This window comes from Lissotriton helveticus, chromosome 6, assembly GCF_964261635.1.
Source record: "Lissotriton helveticus chromosome 6, aLisHel1.1, whole genome shotgun sequence".
In the NCBI taxonomy this organism is placed as follows: Eukaryota; Metazoa; Chordata; class Amphibia; order Caudata; family Salamandridae; genus Lissotriton; species Lissotriton helveticus.
In genome coordinates this window covers 1,467,089,254-1,467,108,016 of record NC_136067.1, presented here as the reverse complement: position 1 = coordinate 1,467,108,016, position 18,763 = coordinate 1,467,089,254, and the positions used below count along the sequence as shown (strand labels likewise).

The following is an 18,763-nucleotide window of genomic DNA, read 5'->3' as shown; positions in this document are numbered from 1 at the left end:
ACTGTGATGGCATGGTGAAACAATACATTTGACCCAGATCTTTTGACTAGGGGTGAATGTTTGATTTGCTCTGCATTCCGTCCATCATCTGTGGGGTTTTCACTTGTGGACCACAGCACAGACAGGAAGAAACTTCCCTTTTAGAAGCGTTAGGAAAGTGGCACAGTAACACTTTACACAGTGGCATGGTATAAAATGTCCAATTCATGTAGTACAAACTGTCACTAACATGGACATTCTAAGACAAGCTTCATTTGGAAGATGCCAATTAGCAATTGCTAGGGGTGAGTGGGAACATTCTAAATGGTGCAGAAATATATATGCACAGAACATTTATATTCAGAAGTACATTTGTTAATGATAACTCATCATGACAACGCTAAATTATAACATCTCCCTCCCATAAAACCCGTAAAATATAAATACATCACTTAAATACTAAGCCTATAATTCAAATGGAGATTACCTGAGGTGAAAAAACCATTGTCTACTATTTTATATCCGGGTTGTGTCTGGCTAATTTGCCCTTATTCAACATTTGTCCATTGCTCAACTGTACAACATAGCGATATGTTTTGATTACTTGATAGGGAGGATAGTATTTGCTCTGATGATGATCTTTGGTATTCCTTATTACCTGTACCCAATCACCAAATTCCCAATTCTGATCCTTTACACTAGGTTTATCGTCATACCATATCTTGTATTTTGTTTGGTGCTGCTGTATGTTTCCCAGGGCCTTGACAGAGTCTACCTTCACACATTTGACTCCTCCTAGACAATTAGTAATCCTTTTGGTACTGGGTTGTCTAGTTTTAACTGCTACTCCCGTAACAAAGTTAGGTGAGGTGTGGTATGACCAAAAGCAATAACGCAGAGATTTCTCAACATCTTTACCATTAACTATAGCTAACTATACACGTTCTTTTATCATGCGATTAGGCCATTAGCTTTGGGACAGTTCAGGGCAATTCCCTCATGTTCAATATTCAGGGTATTTAGAAATGTCATAATTTTTTGTGATGTGAACTGGACACCATTTTCAGTAATGACAGTGGCAGGTATTCCCTCCCTACTGAATGAATCGTTCAAGAATTTTATCAAAAGCAAAGTGGTGGTGAGATGTACTAATTTTGTAAATATCCAATGTGAAGTATAGTCAATTAAGACTAACATCATTTTAAAAAAAAACTCCTATACCTTCCATTGGTCTAATAAAATCTATGGCTAACATACTACACAGTGTACTAGATATCTCTGCTAAAGACCAAGTTTCTTGGTGTGTGCTTTTGCTCCTGTCACTGCAAGCACAACTTACACAATCTTTTACCTTTTGTTCCACAATAGAGTCCATTCTGGGGAACCAACATTTGCTTCGTACTTTATTTTAGTTCTACTCTGGCCTAGGTGACCCTCATGTGCTAGGTCAACAGTTTTCCCTTTCAAATCTTCAGGTGGAATAATTTTCCCATTCTGACGCATTGTACCTTCTCGAATGTGTAACCCATATCTCACCTCCCAATAGTCTCTTAACTCTTCCTTGAGCTCACTGCACTTGGCCGGCCACTCCTTTCTAATTAATTATTTTAATTGACCAAGATTGATATCTTATTCCATACAGTCATTCCATTCATTTTCAGACAATGCAGGTATAAAAATAGAAAAAGTAGGGGTTATCCATCAACTCCTCTTGCCCTTCCTGTTAATAAGGGTGCCCTCGAAGAACAAGTTACTTACCTTCGGTAACGATATATCTGTAAGAAACATAGGTTAGTTATAGATTCCTTACCTTAAAATAGATACTCTTTAGAATCTCCCTCAGGTGTCAGACTGGATCCGAAAAGTTTTTCGGCAGCAGTACCCCTGCGTGTCGGAAGGTGGCGTCAGTTGACATCGCGTTCGTCGTTGACGTTGTGGTTGCCAGGATGATGTTGCGGTAGCTACATATACGATCACCCTCGCGTGCTGACGTCAGTTCTGTTCATGCCTTTCCATGCAAGACGCGCAAAGCCATGCAAGACACTGACCACTGGTGCACAAAACTAGGGCCTTGAAAGGATGACCTAAACCCTAGAAGTCAATTCGCAGAATGGGGAGGATGGGTGGGGCGGGAAGGAATCTATAACTAACCTATGTTTCTTACAGATATATCGTTACCGAAGGCAGTTACCCGTAATTATCTGAAAGAAACAGTTAGTTATAAATTCCTTACCTTAGAATAGATACCCCAGCAATACCAAACCGGAGGTGGGTCTGCAAACCAAGTTCACACCAGAAAGTCCTGGAGAACAGAACGGTCAAAGAAACCGTCTCTCCGGACTTGGCTGTCCAGGCAGTAGTCTTTGGTGAACGCGTGCAGCAATGCTCATGTAGCTGCCTACCAGATGTAATTCAGGGGGACTCCTCGTCCCAAAGCAGTAGTAGCTGCCGTCGCCATGGTGGATGGGCGCGCAGCCCCACTGGAGGCTCCTTCTTTGTGAAAGTGTAGCAGGCTTCGATGCACAGAATGCCCCACGTGGAGATGGTTCGTTTATGCACAGCCCAACCTTTCTTAGTGACCACGTAACCAATAAAGAGCTGGTCGTCCACCCAGAATTGTTTTGTGTGATCCACGTAGAAGGAAATCACACCTTTTGGATCCAGCCAGTGGAGCCTCTCTTCCTCCTTTGAAGGATGCGGAGGCAGAAAGAAGATGGGCAAGGTGATGGTTTGGCCAATGTGGAAAGAAGTAGCCACTTTGGATAGAAAGGAAGGTCTAGTTCTAAGGACAACCTTATCCGGATGGACAGCTATAAAGGGAGGCTTGGCAGAAAGAGCTTGTAGCTCACTCAACCTGCGTGCAGAGGTGATGGCCACCAGAAAGGCAGTTTTCAAAGTAAGCCTGAGAGGGCAGTTATGCAGCAGCTCAAAGGGAGAGCACATAAGATACGTAAGCACCAGGTTCAAGTCCCACTGGGGCTTTATGAAGGGAACAGGAGGAAAGAGATGAGTAATGCCCTTAAGAAATCTATTTACAAGAGGAGACTTGGAAAGAGAAGGCTGATCAGGAAGCCTAAGGAAGGCAGAAATAGCCGAGAGGTAGCCTTTGAGAGTGTCCAGAGCAGAGCCCTGCTGGGCCAAAGAAAGGAGGAACAAGAGTACCTCAGAAGGAGGGGCGGAAAGGGGATCCTCAGCCTCTGCTGTGCACCATGCCACAAATTTGTTCCATCTGCAGGCGTATACCGTCTTAGTGGAGGGATGCCTGACTGCCAAGATAACACCGCAGACTTCGGGAGGCAGGTCAAACTACATCAACTGCCACCACCCAATCTCCACGCAAGGAGGTGGAGGCTTGACAGGTACGGGTGGAGGACTGTTACCTGCTGCTGCAACAGAAGATTCTCCCGAAGAGGCAGTCTGATCGGAGGATCGATGGCCATGTTGAGCAGCTCGGGATGCCAGACTCTTCGTGCCTAATCTGGAGCCACAAGCATGACTTCGGCCCGGTTGCGCTTGATCTTCTTCAGCATTCTGAGCAGAAGTCGTATAGGCAGAAAGGCGTATAGAAGACCACAACTCCACTCGCGCCGAAAAGCGTCGCCTAGCGAGTGCTGCCTTGGAAATTCCAACACGCAGAACTGCTGACATTGCGCATTCTCTTCAGTGGCAAATAGATCTAACCAAAGCTCTCCCCACAACTGAAAGAGACCTTGCACCACCTCCGAGTGAAGACGCCATTCGTGATCCATCATGCACCTGCAGCTGAGTCTGTCGGCCCTGGGGTTCAGAGAACCTGCCAGGTGTTGAACAACCAGGAATATGCCCTGATATTCCAGCCATATCCAGAGGCGGAGAGCCTCCTGACAACGGATCTCCGACCCCACCCAAACTTGTTTTTTTGCAGTACCACATGGCGGTGGTGGTGTCTGAACCCCTGCACTACTATTCCCCAGACAGAGGGAAGGAATGCCTTGTGTGCAAGACGAATCACCCGAAGCTCCAGAAGGTTGATGTGGAGCCCGGACTCCGCCGGAGACCAAAGGTCTCTGATCTCTGCCTCTACCATGTGGCTGCCCTATCCCAGAAGGGATGTGTGTCACCACTGTGTGTTCTGGTTGGGGAAGGGAGAGGGATCTACCGTAGACCCAATCCTGGTTCGTGAGCCATCACTGCAATTGTTGGGCAGTGCCCTCCAAGATCTGGACGTAATCGGACAGATTCCCCTGATGCTACGCCCGCTGGAACTTCAGGTCCCACTGCAGAGCCCGCATATGCCACCTGGCATGATTGACCAGCAGGATAGGGGAGGCCTTGAGGCCCAGCAGTCTCAGGGCCATCCTGACCAAAACCCGGGATAAGGGCTGAAAGATCGAAATCATAGCTCGAATATCCCGGACGGACTCGCTGTTTGGGAGGATAAACCCGAAACTGCGTTGTGTCCAAAACCGCTCCGATGAAGAGGAGCTTCTGAGAGGGGGTCAGGTGTGACTTCGGCACGTTGATGGAGAACCCCAGCCGATGCAGGAGGTCGGCCGTAGTCTGGAGGTGGGAAACGACAGTCTGGGGCGAGCCCGCCTCCAACAGCCAGTCGTCAAGATGGGAGAAGAGTGGAACCCCTGATCTGCGCAGATGAGCTGCGACCACCGCCATTACTCTCGTGAACACCCGAGGGGTGCTGGGGAGGACATAGGGGAGCACGGTAAACTGAAGGTGCTCGTGGCCTACCAAGAACTGCAGGTAACGCCTGTGGCCTGGCAGGAAAGGAATGTTGAAATATGCGTCAGACAGGTCCAACGCTACCATCCAGTCTCCAAGGTTGAGGGCAGACATAACCTGAGCAGAGTTTTTCTTTTTTTAACTTTATTTTTCAATTTACAATTGCAAATACAAAAAAGAAAGCATTAGGCATCCAATCAGTACACGTAGGCACATCATTGACATTAGTAATGACGTATAGGGCAAACTGTGACATCCGGAGGAAAATGTACAGTGGGGAAAAAGAGAGAATCATATACAATCATATCACAGTGAGGGAGGAATCCGGGCACAGCACGGAGGTCTGATGCTTACATTACTAGGGGCAACTCTCCCGTTCCCCGTCATGATTGGACCCACCGGCTAGATCCAAATCACTCCCCTCGCTGTCAGTTACATCTTGCGGAGGGGATCCCCCTAAGCCAACCCAGAGTTACACATGTCACGCCAAATTAATAAATCTTCCTGGAGCTTCTCATCCCTTCTGGTACGTTTCATGTGGACCTCCTCAGCAAGGGACCACTCACGAAAGTCGTTGAGCCAGATGGGCACCTCTGGAGCCCTCTGCACCATCCAAGATATAGCTACCCTGCGCGTAGCGAGCAGCAGCATTAATTGTAAGACCTTATATGGGAATTTCTTTTTCTTAGGCTTCTGGACCAGTGCTAGCAAACAATACAAGGGTTCTGGCGTCATTTGAAGGCCAGTGGCTGCTACAACCCTTCCCACCACCTCCAACCAGAACTGTCGAACCATTGGACAACCCCATGCCAAGTGTAGGAGCCCAGCCTTATTCGCTGCACATCTAGGGCAGCTATCTCCCCTGTCCCCAGAGATGCGTTTCAGGGACACCGGGGTTAAATAGGTTTGGTGTAGGAAGTTGAAATGCGTTAACTTAAACCTGGCGTTGCATGACACTGAGCATGTGAGAGAGCCTATGCGTGCCCATCATCTAGCTGGATTGCAAGGTCCCTTTCCAGGCCGCCTGAGACGGCAGTACCAGAGGGGCTGAGTCCTGCTTCATCACTTTGTACAGGAGTGAAATCAATTTGCCGCCATTACCACAGGAAAGTATGATATCTAATGTGTGCGTCAGTGGCGGGATGTCCGGGTACTGAGGCAAAAATTCTCCTTTGCCTGCTTGTAAGTAATCAAGGTCTAGTTGGGAAAGAGATCAGCAAGAACTTCACACACCCCCTCCCTCCAAGATTGAAAAGACATGTATTTCCCCATATCTACGAAGGTAGACAGAATCCAGATCGGGAGCTCCATGTGAAAGGGCACCCTAGTTAAGACCTTCTCAACAAAACGCTGCCATATACTAACTGTATGCCGTACAATATAAGGAAGAGACGTGTCCCACCCCGTGCCCTGCATCAGTGTTTCCTGCAGCGTCGGAGTGTCCACCCTGCCGGAAACGAGACGCTTCTCCCAATTGTCCCCGTCTGAAAACCAACGTGCCGCAGGTTGTAGCTCTGCAGCGTAATAGTACAAGTCGAAGCGTGGAGCCTCCAGATCGCCTATTCATTACTACGAACAATAGTACTGAGAGCTACCCTACTACGTCGGCCCGCCCAAAGCAGAGACGCAAGTAATGTATTAAGAGTTTTGAAGACTCGTGGAGACCGTGGACATAGGGAGTTCTGGAGTACGTACAGCGTCCTAGGGAGCATCACCATCTTAGAATGGCTACCTGCCCGTCAAGGAAAGTGGCAGGGTATTCCAGAAGGACACCGACTGCTGCAATGAAGCGATTGTACGGTCAACATTCTGGGCTGCCGCCTGTGCGTCCGTCGGGCCACCCGTATCCCAAGGTACCAGAACCCTGTCCGTTCCCAAAGCAGCCTGAGGTCCGGGAGGTCCTCCAGGGGCACTGAGGCCAGTCCCGCCAACGGGAAGATCAGGGACTTACTGCGGTTAAGTCGTAATCCACATCCAAGAAACATAGTGAACTGTAACTGGTATTGGATGTAAAATTCAGATTAATACTGTTCTTGTTCAATTCTTCAACAAATGCTATGGCACTATCTTGAGTGCCTCTCCAGATGAAAAATAAATCATCTATATAACGTAAATAAAGTAAGATGTTGTTGGTGGCAATCTCCAGATGTTGGCCATAGAGGACCCGCTCCTCCCACAGCCCCATGTGCAAGCACGCGTAGCTGGGGGAGAAGCAGGCCCCCATAGCCACACCCCTGACCTGTTGATAAATGGCATTGTTAAAAAAGAAAAAATTCTGTTCCAGGCACATCTGTGTCATGTTCAATAGCATCTTGTTGTGGGTAGCCAAATTCGTAGGGCGTTTGTTGAGGTAGTATTCCATGGCTTGCATTCTATCACAATGTCTTATAGAAGTGTATAACGCTGAGAAATCAAGAGTCATTAGCAACAAATCGGGTCCCCAAGGGAACCGCTCCACCTTTCGTAAGAAATCGAAGGAGTCCTTTACATAGGAGCACAATGATTTGACTGCATCTTGAAGAAAGAAGTCAATATATTTGGACACATTTTCTGTCGAGCTGTCAATAGCCGAAATGATGGGCCGACCAGGTGGTCTGTCGGCTCCCTTGTGGATCTTAGGGATCAGGTAAAAGGACGCGACCACCGGATGCTCTTTTTTCAAATAGCGGAACTCGTCCTCTGATAAAAGACCAGTGCTCCTCCAGGCCTGCAATTTTGAATGCTGGTCCACCCATGCCGCCTTAAGATTTTGAATATTACTTCTTCGGTAGCATGAAGAGTCCCCCAGTTGGACCTCTGCCTCTCTTAGATACATCTGTCGAGGCCACAGGACCACATTACTGCCCTCATCAGCTTGTTTCACTATAATATCGTGGTTTGATGCCAATTTACTGATAAGTTGATTATAGCATCTGTTTTGTTTGCTGATGCGGAATCTCCTTTTGTTGGTGGCGGTATACAATGTCTTTAAGTCCTGCACAACAATCTCCTGGTAGGAGTCTAAATTGTCGTGGACCATGACTGGCTGGAATGTAGATTTCGGTTTAAAGGTTGTATTGCACTGGCCTAGGGGTTCATTAACGGCACATTCCCCGAATTGCATGGGTACCTGCTGCTCGTTTTGTAGTGCCCAAATCTCCTCCAAAGAATTCTGGTCTTCAATGTCCACCATCTGGGGGCTATGTGCTATTTCTGGCTAATTTCCATTTCTGGGCTGAAGCAGGAAAAATTTGCTGAGTTTTAGCTTACACGTGAACCTATGAATGTCCATTCTAGTGTCCGCATAGTTCATGTTGCAAGGCGGACAGTACGATAGTCCTAAGTTAAGGACAGCGGTCTCTCCTGCAGTAAGCTTGAGGTCAGTCAGATTTATTACTGATCTTGATTCTGTTGGTTCACATTCTTCTTCTGGAACCGGTTCCAGTGACCTCGTTTCACCTGCTTGCCTCCACTTTCGTTTGCGGGCATGGCATTTCCTGCGCTCGCTCCGCTTGATATTTGCCCTTTGTTTTTTGCACCAGTGGGAATTCGTGGCCTCAGTGTTTCTCGCTGATCCTGGCACAGAGTGTTGACTTCTTGTGCCAGGGATAATTTCATAAACCCCAAATTTGGGTCTCTTGCTGGGCCCACCTTCGGATCACTCTCGGCCGCTGAACTGAGGTCAGAGGCTGAAATCGATGTAACCGTTGTTTCACTGGTTATACGCTGGGCTGCTCTATTTCCTTTTGCCCTAGCCTTCACAGCCTCATACCGTCGCGCAAATGTAAAGACTTGCCCGTTTTGATAGTCAATGCGGTCTCTTTCAAATTTGAAGGCTTTTCCTCATTTTTGTAATCTGGTCTGTTGTTTCCAGTTTGGTTAATTCATGCTCCAAAGCCTCGATCTCCCCCTGTAATTTGATGCGGTCACTTTCTGCATATTTAACCAATATATGCAATAATTTGCTAGATGACTCTAAATTAGCCTCTGCCCACTCTGACAGCATTGCTGGGTCCAGGTTGTCATAACTCGGGGCTATGGTGATTCGGAGCCCCCTGGGCACACGTCCGACTTGTAGGTAACGTGAGAGAGACCGGTGCTCCCACCACTCAGACTGTCTGAGCGCATTAACCGCTCCAATTTCCTGAACAAGTCCCTCGTGGTGGGGCTCCCGGTGCTGTGGCTTGCTGGTATACTCACCGATCCCCCGGCCGGGGAATCAAGAAACATGCAATCTGCTGCCTCTGCTCGGCTGTGCAGTACGTCGGCGGACATGATTTAATGCACTTTAATTAAATGGCAATGTCTTTTGCTGCACCTTGATGAAACGGCTCCGGGACTTTAAAAAATATCCTGCCCGGTACCGCGCTCACTCCTCACTGACAATTCTGAAATTCCTACCTGGGACCGACTACCAGGAACCCGCTCCGTGGCCCCGGGGTGGGACACTCTGACTTCTTTCCCCCAGGCAGGCAATACACGGCTTCTCAGGGGCTCGTATCGGCTTACTCCTCACCGGAGACCATATCACTCTGAAACCCGGAAAGGATCCGGATCAGTTGCTTCCTGCCGCGTTGCCTTGCTGGGGAGGGGTCTAACTCGTACCGTGGAAGCCTTTGGTACAAAGATATCCTGAAGATCGTCACACAGCTCGCGCTGTTAGTTCCACACAATGACGAAGAGCAGACCCTTCAATAGCTGGTGCATAAAGTGCTTTTTATTTCATTAATGCCAGCACGTCCGCCATGACGCGTTTCGCCTCGGGAAGAAGCTTGATCACATGACATACTGCTAACCAGGAAGGCAGACTTTTAAAGTGACAGTGCATGGCAATAGACGGTAAACAGACAAAATACTGTGCAAATTACGCAAATAAATAAATAAATATTGTTTCATACGTAAATAAGCCCTATAGCAGCAATAATGGGACACAGTGAATATAAAACATCATTATTATATCCATAAAAGAGCAATGTGTGGGAAATTGATAAAAGCCATAGTGGCTATTGCCAAATTAAAACTTGCATTCCTTCCCACATATTATTATACATGGGGTCAAAACAATAATTCATATTCATGACCTGACCTCTCTTGAATTTATAGGTCCAATTACATAAAGCTGCTGCACAGATACCGTATCTATGTTATATTTTTGTTGCATCATATTATGACTGCAAGACACCACTGTCACAGATGTTTTACAATTGAATTCAGGCCCAGTGGCCCTATTACTAGTTCTTGTCTCCCTAGCTGGTTAAAGTGCCAAGTGCAATGTGCAAAGTGCAAGAACAAATAATGTAAAAAAGTGTACTAATAATATATATATCCAGATCCCCACACAAAGTAGAATGGAAATTTATTTGCGAACAAAATTCAGAACTAACGCATTTCAGCAATCCTGCCTTTGCCAATGTCGGCGGGCGCTGTTATAATGGCAATTTTTAAACACATGATTCAACCTTCGCATCGAAGAAGGACTAACAAAATAAATGCATTACTGCGAGCGCCATATTGAAACATGTCTGGGATCCTGAAATTCATTACTAGTTCTATAAACAATCATTGCGTATTACATCATAAACACATCATGTATCAAGAAAATTCATCAATCAATTGAATTATAGTCATTTTCATTTCATAAGGCTTTATACGGAGCATAAAGACAATGTCCATAAAACCACATACATTTACATTACATAAACAATTATAATAAAACCATGGTAGAAAATACAGTACAGAATACATGGTTAAAAACAGTTAAAAAATCATACTAGTCCTTGCCTTAATAGCATGAAGAAGGAAAGTAGCGGTAAAAAAACAAACGTCAGGGTGGGGCATGTTAAAAAGCAACTTCATGGTATCATATACATTTCTAACTCCAAACTTGATAAAAATGGGTTTTAAAAAGGCTGAACGAAAATTACCGTAAAGTTTACATAGCAATAGAAAGTGAATGGTGCTTTGTGCTGAAGTATTGTCACATGGGCACGGAGCAGTCGGATGTTTTTTGTTGCAGGGGAAGGCCACCAGGTGGTGCACAATCCCGAACCTTAGTCTTGTTAAGACAAACTGGTGGGAAGCTCTGGTGACATGACTCAAATACGGTTGGTAGCCCACATTCTCGCAATATCTTCCATAGAGCACACAAGTGGAGAGATTGCCACTGTCCCTCCCCCGCCTCTCTGACTTATAGCTCATTAAGACAGTCTTCATCTCGGATTTGGACAGACTAGAAGCGACATAGCTGTCCTCTCTTATATCGAGACCATAAATCTCTGAAAAACTATTGATGACAAATGTAATCCAAGGAATCTTTAAATGGTTATCGGCAGAGAGACAGTCTCTTATAATGGCTCTATTTAGGGAAGTCTCCTCCTTCAACCAAATTGCACGCCATAACATTAATGGTCTTAAGGCAATCAGATCTAAAAGATGTTGGATCCCAAGCTCTCTGTGCACCAGGTCGTTGGAGGCTGATTTGGGCAAACACAGGAGTCTCTTTAGAAAGAGATTTTCCTCCACTTGTAGGCTCCCTGCCGTGACATGTCCCCAAACCCAGCACCATAGAGGGCAATGGAAAGGCATTTCAATTGGTAGATTTTTAGCATGTCTTTAATCCGTTTGTCCCCTAATTTGGAAGCAAACTTGAACACCCCCTGGGCACATTTCGCCATCTTGGCCCGAACATTGGTAAGCTCACTAGTCCAGCTACAGTTCTTAGAAAATGTGGTGCCAAGATAGCTAAAGGTATCCACCGTTTGCACCTTGTGCCCATCAATAAAATAGGAATGGGGTTTCCCTCGCCCTGTTCCACATTCCATAATGTAGGTTTTGGATTTATTGATTAACAACTTTCTATCCTTGATGAACAGCGAGAACCTGTCCATCAGGCGTTGTAAACCTATAGGGGTCCTGGACAAGATCACGGCATCGTCCGCGTATAGTAATACAGGGACGTTAAGATCATTGATTTTTGGGGCATCTGCCGCAATCGTCTTTAAGACAGAGTCAACTTCGTTGATGAAAAGGGTAAAGAGTAGGGGGGCGAGAACACACCCTTGTCTGATGCCACGCCTGATCTTAAACTTTGGGGTGCGCTCACCGCCAGGTCCATAACGGACACTGGTGCTTAGGTTGGCATAGAGTCGGACCAGAAAATAGACAATGCCCTCAGGTGCCCCCATTTCTAACAATTTAGCCCAAAGGATGTTATGATCCACCATGTTGAAGGCACTACTCAAATCTGCAAAGCAGAGATAGAGAGAGCCTTTCTTAGCCAGCGTATATTTCCCAATTAAGAGTTCAAGATTAAGGCATTGTTCAATAGTCCCTCGACCCTTTCTAAAGCCCTATTGGCAATTGGGCATAATGCATTTGGATTCGGCCCATTCTTCCAGCCTGACCAAAAGCACCCTGCTCATTATTTTCACTGAGGAATCAAGCAAGGAAATTGGGCGATAGGGGGGATGTGAAGAACTATCTCCCTTCTTGTAGATTGGAATACTGATGGATTCCTCCCAGGTTGGTGGGACACCCTTACATACAGCGTCATTAAAAACGTTAGTTAACAACGGACCCCACAACTCCGGTTCTAGTTTGTACACGTCGATGGGCACCCCATTGGGCCCCTGGGCCTTCCCACCATTACTGGAGGTGATACTTACCAGAACTTCAACGGTGGAAATGTCCAGCGGAACGATAGGCCAGCAGTCCTCATGGACACCCATCGGTCTATCCGAATCAAAGATTAAAGAAAAGTGCGTAACCCAATTTTCCACACTGACGTTAGCCGTCAATTCGGGCACCTTGTCGTCCTTAAGAAACGGACAGTTAACTGTGGCCCAAAATAAAGAGGAGTCCGAAGTTGCGGCTGCCTGGTCTAAATTATCCCAGGCCTCTTGCCGTAGTTCGGTCTTCCTATGTTTAACTGCAGCCTGGTAGGTGAATCTAAGCTCCCTAACCACACTATTATCTCTTGGTTTGGCTGCCAATGCCGCTTCAAGCCCCTTAAGCGCGGTAGTACTCGCGCGATCAATCCACCCCTTTTGATGATGTAACTTGCCCTTACCAAGTTTGGTGAATTTACTGTCAATTGTGAGATTGATGTTAACAAAATTACACACAGTTTCAACAGTAACCTCCTCACTCTCTAGGATGGTAATGATTTCAGTTAAGCAGCTTTTAACAATAGTATTTGACATCACTTCCGCTTTGCCCCCTTTCCATCTAATTCTGGTTCCGTTTGGTCTGTGTGGCTCTATGTTAGCAATGGTACAAATTTTAGGTACATGTTTCTCCTTCCAAAGTATGGCCTCAATAGTGATACAATTGTGATCACTAAGCAGATTATCCACGACCACAGGGGCCTTACACCACGGGCTGAGGCTAGAGGACATGCAAATAAAATCTATTACAGTGTTTGCATTCCTTCCCGTGAACGTGGGAATGATTTCTCTAGAGGCGTTTTTCGCATTTACCAAGATTTCCAAATCATAGGTGGCCAACATCTTATTCAACGAGTCCCCATAGAGATTGTGGGGGAAATGAAAATCAGCATCCCCAAAACTATTAGTAACTCCACAGACCCTTTGGTCGGAAAGGGAACACGCTGCAATATTAAAATCCCCCACCCAAATAAGGTTAAAAACAACATCAGACCCCATTATAATGTCGGCCAAAGCGGTCTCGAGTGCAGACACTACCTGATGCCTAGTGCTGTCAAAGATATTATTATAAAAGTTAATTAAAAGAATATTTCTACCTAGCTCCTGATAAAGCCATAAAATCTGGGAGTGGACCCCAACCAATACATGTTTTTTAACAGTGATAGGGAGTTCCACAGATATCAATACCAGAAGCCCTCCCTTAGCCCTACACGAAGGGGAGGCCACAGCTGGTGATTGGTATTAAACAAAGCCATTGTAATTAATTGGGTCCTTACACCATGTTTCTTGGAAACAAATAATATTAAAAGCATTGATAAACTCAGGCCAGCCCAGGCAGGCATCCTTAGACGATAATCCTGCAACGTTTCAGCTAACGATTGAACAAGTCCAGGGGTTAAAGCTTTCAATGGGCATATTGATCAAAGAGTTTGGTCTACTGTGTCCATGGGATACGTTCTTAGGGGAGGGGTCCACACCCTGGCCATCAATGACCAGCCTCACATCTCTACAACCTCTAGAGTCATTATTGAGATTAACCTTAGAACTGCAGTTGCCACTTGTACCCGCACTAGCTGGGTACACCGATGTTACACCCCCCCCCCCCACCTCCAGGGAAAACAGCCACTTCCCCAAGAGGGGATTTCGGCAGGGCAGATTCCAGTCAATCATTGGAGTCAAGACCACTCAAAGATTGGAATCTGTTAGAAGTGGCAATTTTAAAACCAGTGGACAGATTCAAACCTCTACCCCTCCCCCCCCTGTATGATCAGCATTAGACTGATTGTTTAGGTGCCTATAGAAATAACCTAAGGGACGAAGAGAGATCCCTTGATCTCGATAGTGAATTGAAGTAGCTCTTAGCAAGGCAGTGGAGGCGAGATGTGGATTTCAAAAATTTACTACGATATAGTCACCACTAAAATTCTTGCGTGAGCTGCCTATCCAGTTGGTTCCTAGTACTTAGGATCTCATCTGCTAAAGCTACTGGTAAACCACACTCCCGGTGAAGCCAAGCCACAGTCTTGTTCTTCAGGGAGTCACGAGATTCTCTGTGATTGTTATTGTGCCCAGACCCTCTAACTGGTGGGCCGTTTGTTAAGACTGCCACAAAAGGTGCACAGTCTGGTGGTAAATCAAACTGTGAGTTAAAAAAACTTTTGGTATTCCCTGCACTAGGTCCTGCCTGAATCCCTGGGGCTGTGTTGGGTAAAGGTTTTCGACCAGATGTCTGCGGGGGGTTAGATGCAGTAGATACCATCTCGCAAAGACCCCCAGAAGATGGCTTAGATGTCTTGGACGTAGCCGTAGGTATCACCTTACTAGAGATCTTAGAAGTTAATTTACTACCTCCGGGGCACTTTTCATTAACTTGGGGGTTAGAGGTTGTAGGTGTCGCCTTGCTAGAGGTATTAGGAGTTACATTGCTACCTCCGGGACCCTTATCCTTAACTTGGGGACTTATACTTGTGTTAATTTGTGATCCCAAAAGACCTCCCAATCTGACTACTTCGGCAGTGATCATGTCAAGTTTGATATATAAAGGTTTGACAATCAGATCAAACTTAGCGTCTATGGTTCTGATTAGGAGGTCTATTTGCTCGGTATCAATTATGACCGAGGTGCTATCCGGTGCTAATTTAGGGTCACAGACAGCACTAATTGAAGGTGGATCTGCTCTCTTGTTTAAGCGACCCCCCCCGTTTTAATTGGATATTCCTACTGTTATTCCTACATGAACGCAGTACTCTCTGAGATCTTGGGGCCATCGGGCATTGTGCCGGGGAATCTTGAGGGACAGCCTGACTAGATTCTGGATCTATGAGAGCCACCGAGATTAAACTATCAGAGCGGTCTGGGTCTGTGGGCGCCGCCAAGATTGGACTATCCAGATGGTTAGGGTTATAGCTAACATCCTGATGAGGGGTAGACAGGGGAATAGGTGGATTGGGTAAAGGAGGAGTTGAATCAGGGGGACCCCCTCGACCCAAGGACTTTCGTCGTTCTTGATTAATTTTGTCCACCATCTTAACAAGGTAATTGTCCAAAGTGGCTGTCACTGGAGCATTTTTGGCTTTGGACATTGTAAATAGAACCAGTTGACCTTGGTGGGCTTATAACCTGGTTCGACAGACTGGAATAACAAAAATCCTGGACAACAGTGGCATGTAACACAGTCCCCCTTCCCCTCTTTCGCTGTTGCCTTTCCAGTGAATATCAAAATATTAATGTCTCACTTGGGTGAATAGGGTCTTGTTACGACAACCTGGGTAGTCTAACTCCTTGAATCAGCACACAAGGTCCGGGGCCCAGCTCAGCCCCCTCCTGCCCCGGACTCGTCCGGCGCGTCTCGCGCAGCGGTCGATGATGATGTTTTAAGGGGCGTCAGCTAGTGGGTGGGCAGGCCGCAGCTCAGCTGGTGGGGCGCACGGACTCCTGGACACTGGAGTCCCGTGCGACGTGCGGCGCTGATAACCGCCCTTCCACCTCTGCAGCCCCTGGACAGCACGACACCCGAGGACATAGCCCCTCCTGGGGCAGCAGCAGCTCCGGTAACAGGGTGCCCTCAGAAACAAAGCGGGATAGTCATTCTCTATATACAGTATATGCACACAGCACACGTATTATATAAAATCTCACCGCTGGGCGCGGTAGTCAATAGGTCTAAGCTAGAAAGGGGGTGTATCACTTAGGTGCTTCTTCAAACGGTATATCCAGACAACTACATTTATTTCAAAGCTTATATTGTCCTGAATGGGCTATAAACCTAGTGCGGCCTCATGGTTAATGCCCCATATGGGCTATATATCCTTTATGTGATATTCCCCATTTCGATGAGTGAGCGCGCTACAGTGATTGAACTAGTCTTAGGCTGTGTCGTGCCTTATCCTGCCCTGAATGGGCACATGCTCTGGCCTGCTCATAAGCTGTTGCATGTCGCTTCTCATGTCCCTAATAGGCCCATCCTGTACAAAAAGCATTATCAGGTTCCTAAGTGAACGGCAAGTTCCTCTCCACTGTTTAGACCCCCTGGAGATTTACATTGGAGGTCTATGATGAACCTGGACTCTAACCTTCTAATCTTTTCTCTCTATCACCTCCTCTAACATCCCTGGGTACATGATTGAGGCCAAAATATTGCAAGAGTGCCCTATCGCTCGTGTGGGGGCTCACAAAATGTCATGCAACCGGGTCGTTGGTATCATTGCTGGCAATGGCCCTTTGATACTCTAGGATCCTCATCTTTGCTTGGTTGATAGTGCTATCCACATATCGCAGGTTGAACGGGCAAATCAAGCAGTAGACCACAAATGTAGTGCTGCACGTCATAAATCTCGTTATTCTCCTTGCTTTTTTCATCATATAAAGATGTAGTGCACAACAGCAATCGCCATTTTGATGTTATAGTTAGCCCAGAGTTTCGAACCGAAGAGCTGTTTTGCTAATAACTTTGCCACTGTTTGACCAATCTTCAAGAAACTTTCCCAAAAATACGTTCATCCACCTCAGCTCCTTCCTGGATGATTTTGGCATGATCATTTAAGCGGGGCTACGAAAAAGGAGGGAGAGATGTTCTAAACCACGTCTTCTGCAATTTCCCATAGGAATTTTAGAGAGTGATGAGGAAAAAGCAGCTGAACAGAATTACAGCAAATTTGGCAATAAACTACATCTTTAATCAGAAAGCGTGCATTTTGTGATATTATGTAAAACCACTCAGACTTTTGAGAAATTGAGGTTCACAAGTTCGCGATATACTGGAAATCGATCGAGTGGGAATTCCGCTGGACCACAAACTAAAAAATAGAGCGTTCTGATTGGCAGAGAGGGCCTTTTGTCGTGTCAGGTGCCTCGGTCCTGCGGGACCAAGTGATCTGATTGGCTGGCCTCAAATTCAAAAGAAATGTGGCAGTGGCCACTTCAAGAGAGAAGGACTCAGTCCACGTGTCCTGAGTTTGTTTTAAAAAACATACATAAGGGGGTACGGTAGGGGAGTCCTGACCACCTGGCTCATGTCAGGGGGATGGTCCCAGAGGTATACCTCCAAGGTCAAAATAATAAAGTAACCCCTTCGACGCTCATGACGAGCTGGGCTCGTCATGCAGTAGCCTCCTCGCACGCTCATGACGAGCCCAGCTCGTCATGTAAAGTGGTATCTGTCAAATTCCAGCACAGGGGAAAAATCCCCATAGCATTCAAGGTGTTAAAAAGGTTTCCATACGTCAGTCCAGTGTTAGAACTGTATGATTTAGTGAGGCCTCCTGTGACATCCCGCGGAACCCTCTATGTGGTTCCTCGGGACTGCCCTAGGACTTCGTCATAGTCTGGATTTTGTGGGGTGAATGTTCGTGGGGATTCGCGTTAACGCAAGTGGTGTTACAGGGGGTCCTGAGTCTAGGTGTACGCCTTGCATCTAACTCCACTACTACACAGTTAAAAGGTATGCTCCGTTGGGTAAAAATGATCAAAAACCCACAGAAATTCACTGAGAAACCAAAGGTAAAAGTGATGGTATAGTTAGATACGGTAATAAAATCCTACTTTATGCTAAAAAAAAGTCTTAGAAATGTTCTGAAAAAAAGCAAAGATTAAAGTGAAATTACGCTTATGAAATGCACTAACATACTACCTTACATTTTTTTTTTAAAAAGTCACTGAAAAAAATTCCCAAAGGTTAAAGTGATGTTATAGTTAGGCCTTGCAATAATATAAAAACTACAGCTTGAACCACCTCCATGCACTGCTTATGACCTCACATATTACATCACTCATGAGATGTTCAATGACAACATAGTTGTAAAAACAATGGTGATTGAGTTAAGATAAAATCAAAGTACTTTGTGGCCTCAATATGTCAAACTAGTAAACTAATGAAATGGTACCCGCTACAAAAGAAAGGTTAAGTAGTTTGAAGGAGAAACTAAAAAACTCCTGTGACATTCTGAGTAAAGTATGCTGATGTGGAGAATGTGATAAAGAATCCATCAGCCTCAGACCTTGCAAAGCATCCTGCAGTGTTTTGGCACTGTGAATGGACCCATCAGTATCAGGGCAGAGCCTTTATGTAAACAGTACTCCTACCAACAATCCAAGCACAAGTGATCGAAATGGTGGTTCTGTAATTTTTTTGTAAGATGTAGATCCTCCAAGGTGACCTACCCTGTCCTTTCACATTTTAGGAATAAGAAAGGTACAAGTCATGGATAAGGACCAGTTGGGCCAGTGTCTTAAGGATTGAATTTACAAGGGGCATGGATTATAATGCCAGAAATGCTCCTCATGAAAGAGATGCTGGAAAAGACACTTATTGGAAAACATAAGAGAACATAATAAAGTTCTCAAGCGGCTGTATCTGCTCTAATTAGTTTTAAAAAGGGTACCTTAGGTTCAGGGCCAGTGTGTGAGCTTGGTCCTGTGAGCCGTGA

General features: G+C 46.0%; 1 protein-coding gene across 1 annotated transcript in view; it reads right to left on the bottom strand.

The window, feature by feature from the left end:
- Window positions 1-18,763, bottom strand: part of RIOX1 (ribosomal oxygenase 1) — a 268,462-nt gene that overhangs the window by 3,628 nt on the left and 246,071 nt on the right. The window lies entirely within an intron of this gene.